The sequence below is a fragment of the Dendrobates tinctorius genome, unplaced genomic scaffold, assembly GCF_039654945.1.
Source record: "Dendrobates tinctorius isolate UK_male_01 unplaced genomic scaffold, ASM3965494v1 ptg000065l, whole genome shotgun sequence".
NCBI lineage: Eukaryota > Metazoa > Chordata > Amphibia > Anura > Dendrobatidae > Dendrobates > Dendrobates tinctorius.
The window spans coordinates 9,747,946-9,762,065 of NW_027361733.1; positions in this window are offsets into that span (position 1 = coordinate 9,747,946).

Sequence of the window (14,120 nt, forward strand, 5' to 3'; positions counted from 1 at the left end):
CTTTTGCCCATATTAATCTTTTCCTTTTATTATGCAGTCTCAGATATGGCTTTTTCTTTGCCACTCTGCCCTGAAGGCCAGCATCCTGGAGTTGCCTTTTCACTGTAGACGTTGACACTAGCATTTTGCGTGTACTATTAAATGAAGCTGCCAGTTGAGGACCTGTGAGGCATCAATTTCTCAAACTACAGACTCTAATGTACTTGTCTTGTTGCTCAGTTGTTCAGCGGGACCTCACACTTCTCTTTCTACTCTGGTTAGAGCCTGTTTGTGCACACCATTGTAGGAAATCTTCAGTTTCTTGGCAATTTCTAGCATGGATTTGCCTTCATTTCTAAGAACAAGAATAGACTGTTGAGTTTCACATGAAAGTTCTGTTTTTCTGCCTATTTTGAGAGTTTAATGGAGCAAACAAATGTAATGCTCCAGATTCTCAACTAGCTCAAAGTAAGGTCAGCGTTATAGCTTCTCTAATCAGCCAAACTATTTTCAGCTGCGCTAATGTAAGGGGGTGTAGGAATGTGCTTCCCTTTGTTCCTCCCTCTTAACAGGTTCTGATATCGTTTGCTGTAATGTAATGTATAGTTAATATTATTGTTATGGTACCGCTACACTTATTGTGTATTACCACTCATATGGAAGGGTATTGCTACACCTACTGGTTTATTACCTTAGAAGGTAAATTTATAATGTGTATATATGTTCTGCTATGTCTTTATATATACTGTCTTATATCTTGTTGCTGCTATGTAGCTAGGTTGTGCACTGTGGTTTATAGGGAGGGTGTAGTACCTTCATTTGGACACAAGATGGGGGGCATTTCAGTACATACAGTTCTTAGATTAATGTACAAGTCAGGACATGTTTAGTTTAGGAGGGACTTGCTGTAAATTAAGCTGCATGATTTCCTATATTGTGTCAGGCTCAGGCTAGGGAGCTGAGGGAGCTCAGTTGGGGCCAGAGAGCCCCTCACCATCCAGGGGGCTAAGGCCCTGAGGACAGCGCAGTGGCCCCGTAATGTTTGAAGCTTAAACCCAGCCATCCGGAACCAGTGGAAAGACTACAGCAGTGAGAGCAGTGTCAGTGCAAGGAGAGGCCGGTGCTATAATTATGGATACAGCAGAAAGGATGGGCAGGTCACACAGCATGTGGCAGATCTCATCCTGGGTGCATTCTCTCACAGCCGGGGCGAGACGGCTAAGGGAACCACCAGTGAAAGTGAGTCGGGACGGGGAGGACGCTGAGGTGCCGTGTGTTATGGTCCGACCCGGGTACGTGCTGTGCGACAGTGAGAGGAGTACATGGAAAGTGGAAGATATGTACTGCTTGAAATGTGATGTTAATGCTGTAACAGAACTGGATGTGCTGTGTCCTGAAGTCAGTAAAGTTGTTCAGTTGAAAGTTGACATGGATTGTGTCTCAATTCTTGCAAATCTGCCTGGAGAGGGTCTCCTGCAGCAGAGGGAAGATTCTGAAGGAGCTGGACCTGGAGACACAGGTATGCTGATTAATGGACATTATTTTCATGTAAGAGGAGGTCAGGGCACAGAGATGAATGAGTGTGCGGCCATGACTACAGCCCTGGCCCTCCCTTACACTAACATACTTGCACAAGGTTTTTCAAGGGTATTTTAACCTTCCATTAACCTTTTTACACAGCAAACACAAAGTACCATAAGAACACTGGAGAGATGGTTGTTGGAAATGGGCCTCTATACACTGTAACGTTCCACCATGTGAGTGGAAGGGGATTACTCACTTTGCAGATCTTTGAGATAAACACTGGCACGCTCTGGGTTAAAATGAAGCCATTCAGTTTATTACTAAGACAGTTCCAGCAGCCATTTGCACTGTCTGTTAAACATTCAGCTTTAAGAAAATGAATACAGTTTCACACTGACCCCGGTCAGTATAACATGGATACCTGTCCCTTACCTGCTGGTGTCGGCCACACAGGTTCCCAGATCCGTCTTGTCCTCAGAGGTATCCGTAAACATGCAACAAAATACAGTATTTTTCTGAACAACACTTCTCACTGACCCCGGTCAGTATAACACACGGTTGTCAAGACCATTACCTGTTGGGTCGCCACACAGGTTCTCGGATTCCTCTTGTCCTCAGACACACACAGTCTCTTCCTGACCCCGGTCAGTATCATACGGCTTTCAAGACCGTTACCTGTTGGCCACGCAGGTTCCCGGATGCCTCTTACCGCAGAGGTATCCTGTACACACTTCTCTCTGACCCCAGTCAGTATCACATGGTTTTCAAGACCGTCCGCTCCTTTTGGCTCGGACTCACCGGCACAGCTTCCCAAAGCTATGCGACGCCCGAGCCTGGAACAGGGGAGGTCTGTCTGAGCTGTCAGACTCCAACACACTCTCTCACACCTGTGCAACACACCTTCCTTAGATAGCCTGTAACCACTCCCAGTTACCAATCACATGGCTAGTCACAGTATGTGGTACATGGGTAGCCAGACCCTCCCAACTCTCATAGCTACCCGTAGCCCAGACGCAAATGTGAACAACTACTTAAAAATCTACGTACACTTAAGAAAAACACTCCAGGCTACATCACAGGGACCTTCCATCCCTGTGATACATACCTTCCATTAACCATTTGACCACCAGTCACACCACAACACCTATGAAAATATTGCATTACAAACCAGATGTTTGCAGCTAGAATAGTCATTTACCACAATAACAATGTATAGAGTGTATTTCTAAATCATTTAATGTTAGCTTCATTGGAAAAAATTGTGCTTTTCTTTCAAAAATAAGGACATTTCTAAGTGACCCTAAATTTTTGAACGGTAGTGTATGTGAGTAAAGAACATGAACAGCAAGGAGATAAACCCTAGCTGAGATGTCACAGACTGGCTTTAAGCTACAGCAGTATCGCTGAACATCCACAAAAAACTATCACAAGCAGGAAATACCAGCAAGGGGACAGAATATAAAGCAGCACCCAAAACATGATAGTGCAGAAACCTCTCCCAAAACAGGCCCGGTCTGTAATCAGCAGGTGTCAAGTCACCTGCAAAGTGGATGATGGGTCCTGCTTGCTTTTTGTGGCCTCAACTGAAATAGAGGCGTTAAATTTCTTTTGTCTAGCTGACCTTCAGGTAGCTCATAGCCTATGGAGCCTATATCCTGGCTTCTGCCTTTTTCAGGATAGTTCCTTTTGCCTTCTCTTTCTTGTTTCTTTTCCTTAATTTTTAGTCTGTCATCTTTTTCCATTTTTCATGCTCCACTTCGTCCTTATTGCCCAACTTTTGTTCATTCCTCCAGTTCCTGGTTTGAATACTAGAGATAGGATAGGACCGCTCTCACTGAGTACAATATCAAAATAGCGATAACTAAGTACCCTATGTTATTTACATGTGCTATTACTATATGCTACAGGATATATGCTAATTTTGATTGTTTCCTGGTTTTTTTTTCCTAGTGTAATTATCTAAAACCAAATGTGTTTGAGAAAGAGATGAAAAAAACTATACTCTCACCTGACTGACTAATGCAAATGTAACCTACAATTCTATATTACACTTATTACGTCGTTCACATTGACCAGTGGAGGGGCGAACCTAGCTTCTAGCTAACATTGCTGGCACTATTGATCCATTCATGTTTGCTAATATATTATAAGCTAATAGTAAGAACCATTAAACTAAATTAAATATTTTTATGAATTGCATTTCTAGCTTTAATATGATTTTAAACAATGTTAACCTCTCCACCGCCAAAGCCTGTTTTCACGTTCAAGACCAGGCCAAATTTTACAAATCTGACCAGTGTCACTTTATGAGGTGATAACTCTGGAACACTTCAACCGATCCTGCTGATTCTGAGAATGTTTTTTCATGACATATTGTCCTTCATGATAGTGGTAAAATTTGACTTTTGCTTTTATTTGTGAAAAAAAATGGGTATTCAAAATGTAGCAATGTTTTATTTTTATGTCCTTAAACCAGAGAGTAATGCTACAGAAAATAGTTAATAAATAACATTTCCACAAGTCTACTTTTTATCAGCACAATTTTTGAAACACATTTTTTTCCTAGGAAGTTAGAGATGTTTAAAGTTGATCAGCGATTTCTCATTTTTCCAACAAAATTTACAAAACCTTTTTTATAGGGACCCCATCACACTTAAAGTGACTTTGGGACCTATTTGACAGAAAATACCCAAAAGTGAAACCATTCTAAAAACTGAACCCATCGAAGTCTTTCAAATTACATTCAAGAAGCTTATTAACCCCTTAGGTTCTTCAAAGAAATGAATGCAATGTGGAAGAAAAAATAAAAATTGTCCTTTTTTTCCACAAACAATTTTTATTTTGACAAGGGTATCAAGAGAAAATGGACCCAAAATTTGTTGTGCAATTTCTTCTGTGTTCAGCAATATCCCATATGTGGAAGAAAACTACTGTTTGGGTGCATAGAAGGGATCGGAAGGAAAGGAGTGTCATTTGACTTTTTGAATGCAAAATTTACTGGAATCTTTAGAAGATGCAATGTTGCATTTGGAGAGCCCCTGATGTGCTTAAACAGTTGAAACGCCCAACAAGTGACCTCATTTTTGAAACTAGACCCCTTGAGGAATTTATCTAGATGTGTGATGAGCCTTTTGAACCCCCAGGTGCTTCAAGAGGTTTATACTGTAAAGCTGTGAAAAGAAAAAAATCAAATTTTCCCACAGAAATGTTTTTTAGCCCCAAATTTTGCATTTTCACAGGGTAACAGAAGAAAATGCACTGTACAATTTGTTCTGTTTTTTCTCCTTAGTACAGCAATACTCCATATGTAGGAGAAAACTACTGTTTGGGCGCACAGCAGGGCTCGGAAAGGAAGGAGCACAATTTGACTTTTTAAACTCGAAAGAAAGGTTGAACTTGATGGCTCCAGGTCTTTTTTCACTTTTTCCAACCTATGTAACTATGTAACTTTGAAATTGGTTGGGATCGACGCCATGTCTGCTTTGGACCTGTTGAAGCGTATTGAGCGCGAAACAGCTGTTGTCCGTCTTCCAGCACATTGCTCCCATGCCTATGCCGATGCCTTGTGTATGTGAAATAAAGTGATTTGATTCACATGAACGGTGAGTGCCATCCTATTTTTTCTTTCTCTTCACAATGAAATGTTCTGTATTTTCAACATGGGATTGAGCACCTGTTCCAAGTGGGATTAAGGTGTTTTTTTATTAATGTGAAAAATATATGTGCAGACATCCAGGGTAATTTTCCACACAACGGTGGATATTTATTTTCTCAATTTGTGCACAGCAGGGCTCGGAAAGGAAGGAGCACAATTTGACTTTTTAAACTCGAAAGAAAGGTTGAACTTGATGGCGCCAGGAATTTTTTCACTTTTTTCAACCTATGTAACTATGTAACTTTGAAATTGGTTGGGATCGACGCCATGTCTGCTTTGGAGAGTTCCTGATGTGCCTTAACAGTGGAAATCCCCCATAAGTGATGCCATTTTGGAAACTAGAACCATCTAAATGTGTGGTGAGCACTGTGAACCCCCAGGTCCTTCACAGAAGTTTATAACATCGAACTGTGAAAATGAAAAAAATAAATGTTTCCTGTAAAAATGTTGGTTTTGCCCCAAATTTTCATATTCACAAGGTTAGCACGAGTAAAATGAACCCTACAATTTATTGTGCCATTTCTCCTGAGTACATTGATACCCCAAATGTGGTCGAAAACTACTTCTGAAGCACAGTGCAAAGCTCAGAAGGGAAGAAGAGCCTTATTGGAGTTCATATTTTGCAGTAATGATTTGAGGATGCCATATCACATTCGCAGAGCCCCTGAAGTGCCAAAACAATAGTAACCCCCCAAAAGTGACCAAATTTTGCTTCAGCACCAGATTTAGATTTTCACATGGGGAAATGGGGAAAAATGGCACCCAAATTTGTCATACATGTTGAACATGGAGCTACCCCATATGTGACTGTAAAGTACTGCTTTGCCACATGGCGAGACTCGGGTTGCTATTTGCCTCCTGCAGCACAGATTTTCCTAGAATATCTTCCAGACTCCATACAGAGAGCCCCTAAATGCTAGAAGAGCAGAATACCCCCTGAAGTGACCCCATTTTGGAATTTATACCCATTTGGGAATTTATCTACAGGTGTAGTCATGATTTGACTCAATGGCTGTATTCGAGAAACAATCAGAATTGGATGTTGTTAAATGAAAATTGCAAATCTGCTAACGTAGTGCCTGTACATTGTAGTGCCTAGTATGTTATACTTCTGTACATATGCACCTGTAAATTAGGTGGGTTATCATCACTACAGAAATGCCAAACGTGGCCACTAAATGTGGTTTAGGCAGACTGTGGAGCTCAGAAGGGAGGGGGGCATTTGGATTTGGGAGTGCAGAATTCGCTGGATTTATTTTGGGGGGTGAGGATGACAGTCCTGAATGCAGACTTGCTTTATTTGTGGATTGAGTTGAACCTTTTATTGAGAACATCTTACATAACGTTTGGGATAACATTTAGCTGGCGCTCTACACTGGAAGAAAAAAAAAAAGTGCGTTTTATAGTCTGTAAATTTCTGAATGATGAGATTCAGATGAAACCCCGAGGGATCCAATCGCTATAATAAGGCAAAAGAGTTATTCTGGACTCCATCTGGCCTCTGTTTAGCGATGTCCTTCTCTTTAGAAATTCACAAAACTGTGGCCAAATATAATTTTGTGGTCGCCTAAAAAGACGGATACCGCCGGATCATACGCCAGATGTCATCCACGGTGTCTCCATCTGTCTCATTATAGGAAATCTTCTGCTGAGGGTTCCGTCTGAATCATGTATTTTAGAGGTTTACACAGTAACCCAGGTGTAAGCGCTCAGCGCAGATGGCAGGATAAATGTGAGTAGAGCCTTACTGCGATGAATGAACAAATCAGTAGTAGGTCAAGATTGAGAGTCCTCTGTAGTTGATACCTTTTAATGGCTAACTGAAAAGATGGTAATACATTGCAAGCTTTCGAGACTACTCAGGTCTCTTCATCAGGCTAGCCTGATGAAGAGACCTGAGTAGTCTCGAAAGCTTGCAATGTATTACCATCTTTTCAGTTAGCCATTAAAAGGTATCAACTACAGAGGACTCTCAATCCTGAATATTTTTCTATCCACTGGCTAACACGGTACAAAGATATACATCTTTCCTGTAGTAGGTCAAGAATTTGTTTTATTTATTTTTTACGCCGTTCCTCATGCAGTGTAAGTGCTTAAACAACTTTATTCTTTGGGTCGGTGCAGTTGCAGTGATACCAGATTTATATTGTTTTTCTGTTAGGCTCCTGTCACACGCTTTTTTTTTGCAAAAACTAGTTTTTGCATCTCCACTGCCAAAGTCAAGTGAGGACTTGTTTATTGCGGGACATTTTTTGGCAACATAACGTTTTTTGATCGCTTTCTATTCCAATTTTGAGATGCAGAATGAACAAAAAACAGCAAATGTTTTTTTTTTATGCCATTCAACATGTGGTAAAATTGATAAGGCAGCTTAATCTTTCGGAGCAGTATGATTACAGCGATACCACATTTATATAATTTTTTATGTTTTGGCGCTTTTCTATAATGAAAACTATTTTATAGAAAAAATAATTATTATTGCATTGCTTTATTCTGAGAACTATAACTTTTTTTTTTTCAGTTGAAGAAGCTGTAGGTTGGCTTGATTTTTGCAGTACAAGTACTTTTTTTTCCACTTTTTGTCTGGCGGTATGATGAGAAAGCATAGTTTTTTGCCCAGCTTTTTATTTATTTTTTTACGGTGTTCACTGAAGGGGATAACTTGTGGGACAGTTTTATAGGTCAAAGAAGAAGAAGTTCCTCCAGCGGAAAGTAACCACAATATAAACTGATGTTGAGGTTGGAATAAAAAATAGCCTTTTATTATCTCAACATAAGAAATATAAAATCTGGCCACCTAGGAGGATGGCATCAATAGAAACCGACGCGTTTCAGTGAAGTGCCTTAATCATGGTGTGTATCACAGAATACTGAACGAGATTCTGATATACTTCCCCCATTCCCTACACAGGTGAGTTGTACAGAAACTGGATAATAACAACAAATCTTAACCCTATAGGATGGGGGTTGGAAAGTACAAACAGATTACACAGACAAATAATGAAAAACAGCAAAGGAAAAACCACCGACAAAACAGAACATATTATGCATGGATACAACTGATAATAATAAAAAATCTTTTGAGTACTATAGATACCAAACTATCAGAATAGTTATTTGTGAAACATCCTGTAGTACCCATCTATCACACTCTCCAAAGTTCACAGAGACACCTTCCGTCTCCCATTTATACTCATTATAGGGAGTATTGTAGCATTGGGAGAAAAACTAGAGGAATGGGTAGACATGTATCTCCAACCGTTAGTCAGCACCTTACCGGGTTTTATTAGGGATACAAAAATGCTCTACTACTCTGGACAAATATCCGTGGGCTGTGCCTTTCAAATGGTTGGATTGTGATGTGATCAATCTTTATCTCTCCATCCCCCATGATATAACTCTATCCAGCTTAAAAACTTTTCTTGAGAAACACAGTGCATATAAAAAAGAGATGCAGGATTTTCTCATTTTGGTAGTTTCATTTTTGTTATCGCATATTTTTTTTCTTTTTCATCTCATGGATCTCACAGTCAAGGGGGCGAAGGCACGCTGCCGAAACGCACGTTGGGGAAGTGGCACCATCGCTGCTTCACAGGTAAACCATGTTTTAAACTTTGCAGCATAGCTGTTTGCATTGTAATGTACTGGTAACACCCTTAGGTCTCCTGCTTGTGTTTGCATCATATGCATTATGCACTTTAGCATTTAATTAGCAGTATCATGTTAACACTGGGATTATGATAGTTTTGATATGTTACCTGCTTACTATATGATATACTCGGCTTGCTGCCATTATAACAGGTTCTCCTGTCAGGATGTGGTGCCACATTTTTGGCTCAATATTGAGTATACTGGCTCAGCTTCTTTTTAACTGGTTTTGCGTCAATTTTTTGTCATGTGTTTAATAAAGTATTTTATAAATTAGAGTTTCTTGGTGCACCTTTTTTTCCTGTATATGCTCTCATCAAATCCCTGAAGCTGATGGAGCCAGCAGGCTTGGGGGTAGACCAGAATGAATAAGTGGCAGAACATACGAGGAGTTGTGTTGAAGAGGAAGGAAGTCTGCATTGCTATGCCCTATCCCACCAGTACCCACCTGACGTTTGACAAATAACTTGGTGTCTCATGCATTGTGTGCAGCAGCTCCTGAGGATGGAAGTCTGGAGGCCTGAGGCCTACAAGTGAGTGTGATGCACCCCAAACCCTACAGCACACTGGGACTGACTGGGACACCCCTTGTCTGTAAAGTGCCAGAGTGAAACTGGACAGCAGCCCAGTCATGACTACTGTTCGCGGCCACTTTATATACACACTAGCTGAAGAGCCCGGCGTTGCCTGGGCATAGTAACCAACTGTGGTTAGTTATAACAAATTATAATGATTATATTGCACATAAAAACATTTCACATCATATATTCGACACTACAGATTTGCAACACAAATTAACTAAACGATTACCCAAGTACTGATAGTATTTTATTTTCAACTCATTCAAGAGCCTTTGATATACAACGTGTATCTGTGTATCTAACCCTATCCTGTGTGATAATGTCTGCTGAGCTGTGTACCTAATCCTCTCCTGTGTGATACTTTCTGCTGAGCTGTGTATCTAATCCTATCGTGTAATACTGACTGCTGAGCAGTGTATCTAATCCTATCCTGTGTGATACCATCTGCTGAGCCGTGTAAATAACACTATCCTGTGCGATACTGTCTGCTGAGCAGTGTACCTAATCCTATCATGTGTGTTACTGACTGCTCAGCCGTGTATCTAATCCTATCCTGTGTGATACTGCCTGCTGAGCCGTGTATCTAATCCTATCTTGTGTGATACTGACTGCAGAGCCATGTATCTAATCCTATTCTATGTGATACTGTCTGCTGAGCCGTGTATCTAATACTATTCTGTGTGATACTGTGTGCTGAGCTGTGTATCTAATCCTATCCTGTGTGATACTGTCTGCTGAGCCGTGTATCTATTCCTATCCTGTGTGATACTGACTGCTGAGCTATGTATCTAATCCTATCCTGTGTGATACTGAATGCTGAGCTGTGTATCTAATCCTATCCTGTGTGTTACTGACTGCTGAGCCATGTGTCTAATCCTCTCCTGTGTGATACTGACTGCTGAGCTGTGTATCTAATCCTATGCTGTGTGATACTGACTGCTGAGCTGTGTATCTATTCCTATCCTGTGTGATACTGACTGCTGAGCTGTGTATCTAATTCTATCCTGTGTGATACTGACTGCTGAGCCGTATATCTAATCCTATCCTGTGTGATACTGGGCTCCGCCTGCAGTCTGTGTCAGAGGGTGGTCTGTGTTGGTACGGTAATAAATTGTGTTATTTCCAGCTTTACAGAAGGATGATAACACCATAGAAATGATAAGAATAATAGGCAAAATTGTTTGGTGAATTGGAATGCGCGGGGTTAAAATCTTGCCTCACAACATAGCCTATGCACTCTCGGGGTCCAGACGTGTGACTGTGCAATATTTTGTGGCTGTAGCTGCGACGGTGCAGATGCCAATCTCAAATATACACACATACATACACACACACATTGAGCTTTATATATTAGATGTAACAACTATAAAATATTAGGCTAAAGCCTTGTGGAAAAGTTTTAGGAGATGAGAAAGGAGACAGTCAAGTGTCCATAATCATGTCTTGTAACTAGTGTATTACTAAAGAATCATATTCACTGTGCTGGTTCATCATTGAGGTGTTCTAAACTACCTGTCTAGAAATATATCTATATAATATATATATAATTTTTTTTCTTGCTGGCCTGCCAATGCTGTGATCCTTTAGGGAGCCCAATTTTGCTTCTTAAGTAGGTTATCTTTTTACTCCTAAAGGTACTGTCACACTTAGCAATGCACCAGCGATCCCGACCAGCGATATGACGCGGTCAGGATCGCTGGTGCATCGCTAAGTGGTCGCTAGTGAGCTGCCACACAGACAGATCTCACCAGCGACATCGCTGGGGACGGAGGTCGCTACTTACCTGTCACACCAGGCGATCCTGCGTCCTCCTGCCCGGCTCCACACGTCGCTCGTCGTCACAGCAGGAAGCGCCGCAGGAAGCTGATGACGAGAAACAGTCCAGCCTGTTCTCACGCGATCAGCGATAACCAGTGGGGGAGCCGGTCGTAGGTAAGTATCAGACATAGCGATATCGCTAGCAATATCGCTATAACGTCACAAGTTATAGCGATATTGCTAGCGATATCTCTTAGTGTGACAGTACCATTAGAAGATAAGAGCTAACCCTGCAATGATATGTTCCACTTCAGAGTGGTCATGGGGTGATCCTCAGGGCGATTCTCCTGCTTCCCTTTCGCTCTGCTTTGTAGAAAGGTTGTCATGGCTGATGTCATGCTGATTAACAGCTGGCTCCTTACTACCTAATTGCAGGGAGTTGACTGTCAATCAACATGACATTGGCAGTGAAGACCCATGGACAGAGCAGATCAGAAGAGAAAGAGATGCTCTCTGTATATGAGGTCAAAGGAAGTAGGAGGATCGCTGCCTTAGTCAGGAAAGATTGTATAGGGCAGAACAGGCGGATAGTTATCAACTACCTGCCGGTAAGTTCTTAGCCCCAAAGGAAAAAGAAAGTCCTGGATAAGCCATTTAATGTGCCATTCAATACTCTATCCAAGAAGTAATGGCTTTAACTCCCCTAAGAATGAATTATTAAATAGGAAGAATTGAATTGGCTCACAAATGTCACCGTCACCTCAAGACCGTGATATTTCAGGTTGGTTATCATTTCATTTTTACAGTAATCACAAACATTTTCTTACCTCGCTCTTTGCAGCAGATGGTTGTAACATTTGCAAACAAACTTTGAGCAAACGAGCAAAGAGCTGTCGTTGTGCAGCCAAGTACAATCACTGGCAGTCATTGCTCCCGAGACCGGCTGAGCCGGGCTGCTCCAGATGTTTTAAGCTGTTTCAAAACATGAACCCTTAATTAAAGCGGGAACTACATTTCTGGCATCTCCCTGGGCTCTGGCAGTGACAGCAGCAGACATTTACTAACCACCCTCTTTAGATGACTCCGTTTCGCTGACAGTATCAATTAAATGTCTCCAAATGGTGGCTGATTGCCAGTAAGAACATGAGCCGCTTCTTGGAGACTTGATTAAATGTCTCATATTTCAATCAACACTTGGCTCCAATGTGCTAATCCTGCGCTGTCCCATTGGGGGATCTAGGGAACGTGTTTGATGATCCTCTGCATAACTTATCTCAGCATATCTCTGCTTCCAGGAGAAATCATACTTAAGGGTTTTTTTTCTGCCGGTGTCATACAAGAAGCATCAATACCCAGCAGATGGCAATGACTTTAAACAACTTCAACTTCAAAGAAGTGGCTCTTCATTATAGGTGACCTATTGTTTATACCCATTTGGCTGACCGATTGAATTTAAGGAGTCCGGGGACTGAAAACTGTCATCAGCGTTCATCTTGTAGCCTGTAAACATAGAGATCTGAACACTAAAGTTATCCTCCATTTATGCGCATCATTTATAGCTAGATACAATCTCTGTAAAAAGTCACTTCCTAAATCCTTTGCGTTATCCCTCCTGAGATTACTGGATCTTGTGAAAGAAAAAACAGCTGAGAAAAAGACAGACTATCTCGCCTTCAGAAGGAAGAAAACCTTCTCTAGTGCCACCAATTGAAGGTACAGTAGATACAATGAAAAAAGTCTGACCCTGTATCGGGGCGGATTGGGACTACTATTCAGCTCTGGTATTTGAAGGTACACAGGCCCACTTGTCGCGTGGTGAATGTGTAATATCCAAATGCACCTCTACATTACAAAAGGTGAGTGTAACACAACTATATAACATATATTACAGCTCAGTCCTATTGATTGCTTAGTTGCAGGACCTATTTTACGCACAGAGCTGGTCTAATAGATAATGACGAGGATGTTGCGCTCTCCATAAAGCTGCAGCTTCTTCATATAACTGATGGGCAGGGATGCAGAGTTAGATACCCACTGAGCTAATATTGATGACCTATTCAACAGATAGGCAATCATTGTCATGTCCTTGATTATCAATTTAAAGGCCAGATTAATTAAAAAAAAATATTATTCAAATATTATTGAATGTATCTAAACCACCTCAGAAAATAATGGAATCTTTCTACTGTTTAACAAAGTAATAAGTTAACACAAATAGCACAACAGTGCAAAGAAAATAAAGTGATAAATAAATAATGTTTAGTGCAATGAAAATTAAAGCACCACTCCAGCGGGTTTTATTCATTTTACCGATAGAGCAGCTGCAAAAATCTAAGATCTCTGACCCTACTGTTATATTTACTAGCTGCCGTCTTCATCTGTTATCAGCGCTGCTCTGGTCGGAATTTTGTGCCGGATCGCTCCAGTGTTTGCTCAGCGAGTCAGAAGTCACAACTCAATGTAAGTCTATGAGGCCAGAAAGGGGCTCAGTAGGGAATAAAATCACACTCCATACTCCAGTGTTCCATCACACACATGCGGCCTGGATGGCAAGAGCCTCGTCGCAGCACTGTTCTCCACTCTGGAGTATGATTTTACCCCCTGATGAACCTCTTATTTCACATTTAAGGTAGAAAACGCGTTGGGCTGAGGTTTAAAACATCTACTAAAAGATAATTCTACCCTATATAATATGGTTATGGACTTTTGTTCTGCACACTTTTACTTACTTTGCATGGATCCTATTATGGCTCTATGGATATGCTTTTTTGTCTATATGGATAGCTATTTGATAAGCATATCTGTCCGGATGAATTTCTATGCAGTCTATTTGGTGCATTAGAGTTACCTAACTCTAAAAAACAACGTTTGATATATACATATATTTGTATATATATATATATATATACGTTGCTCAAAAAATAAAGGGAACACTTAAACCACAGAATATAACTCCAAGTACATCAAACTTCTGT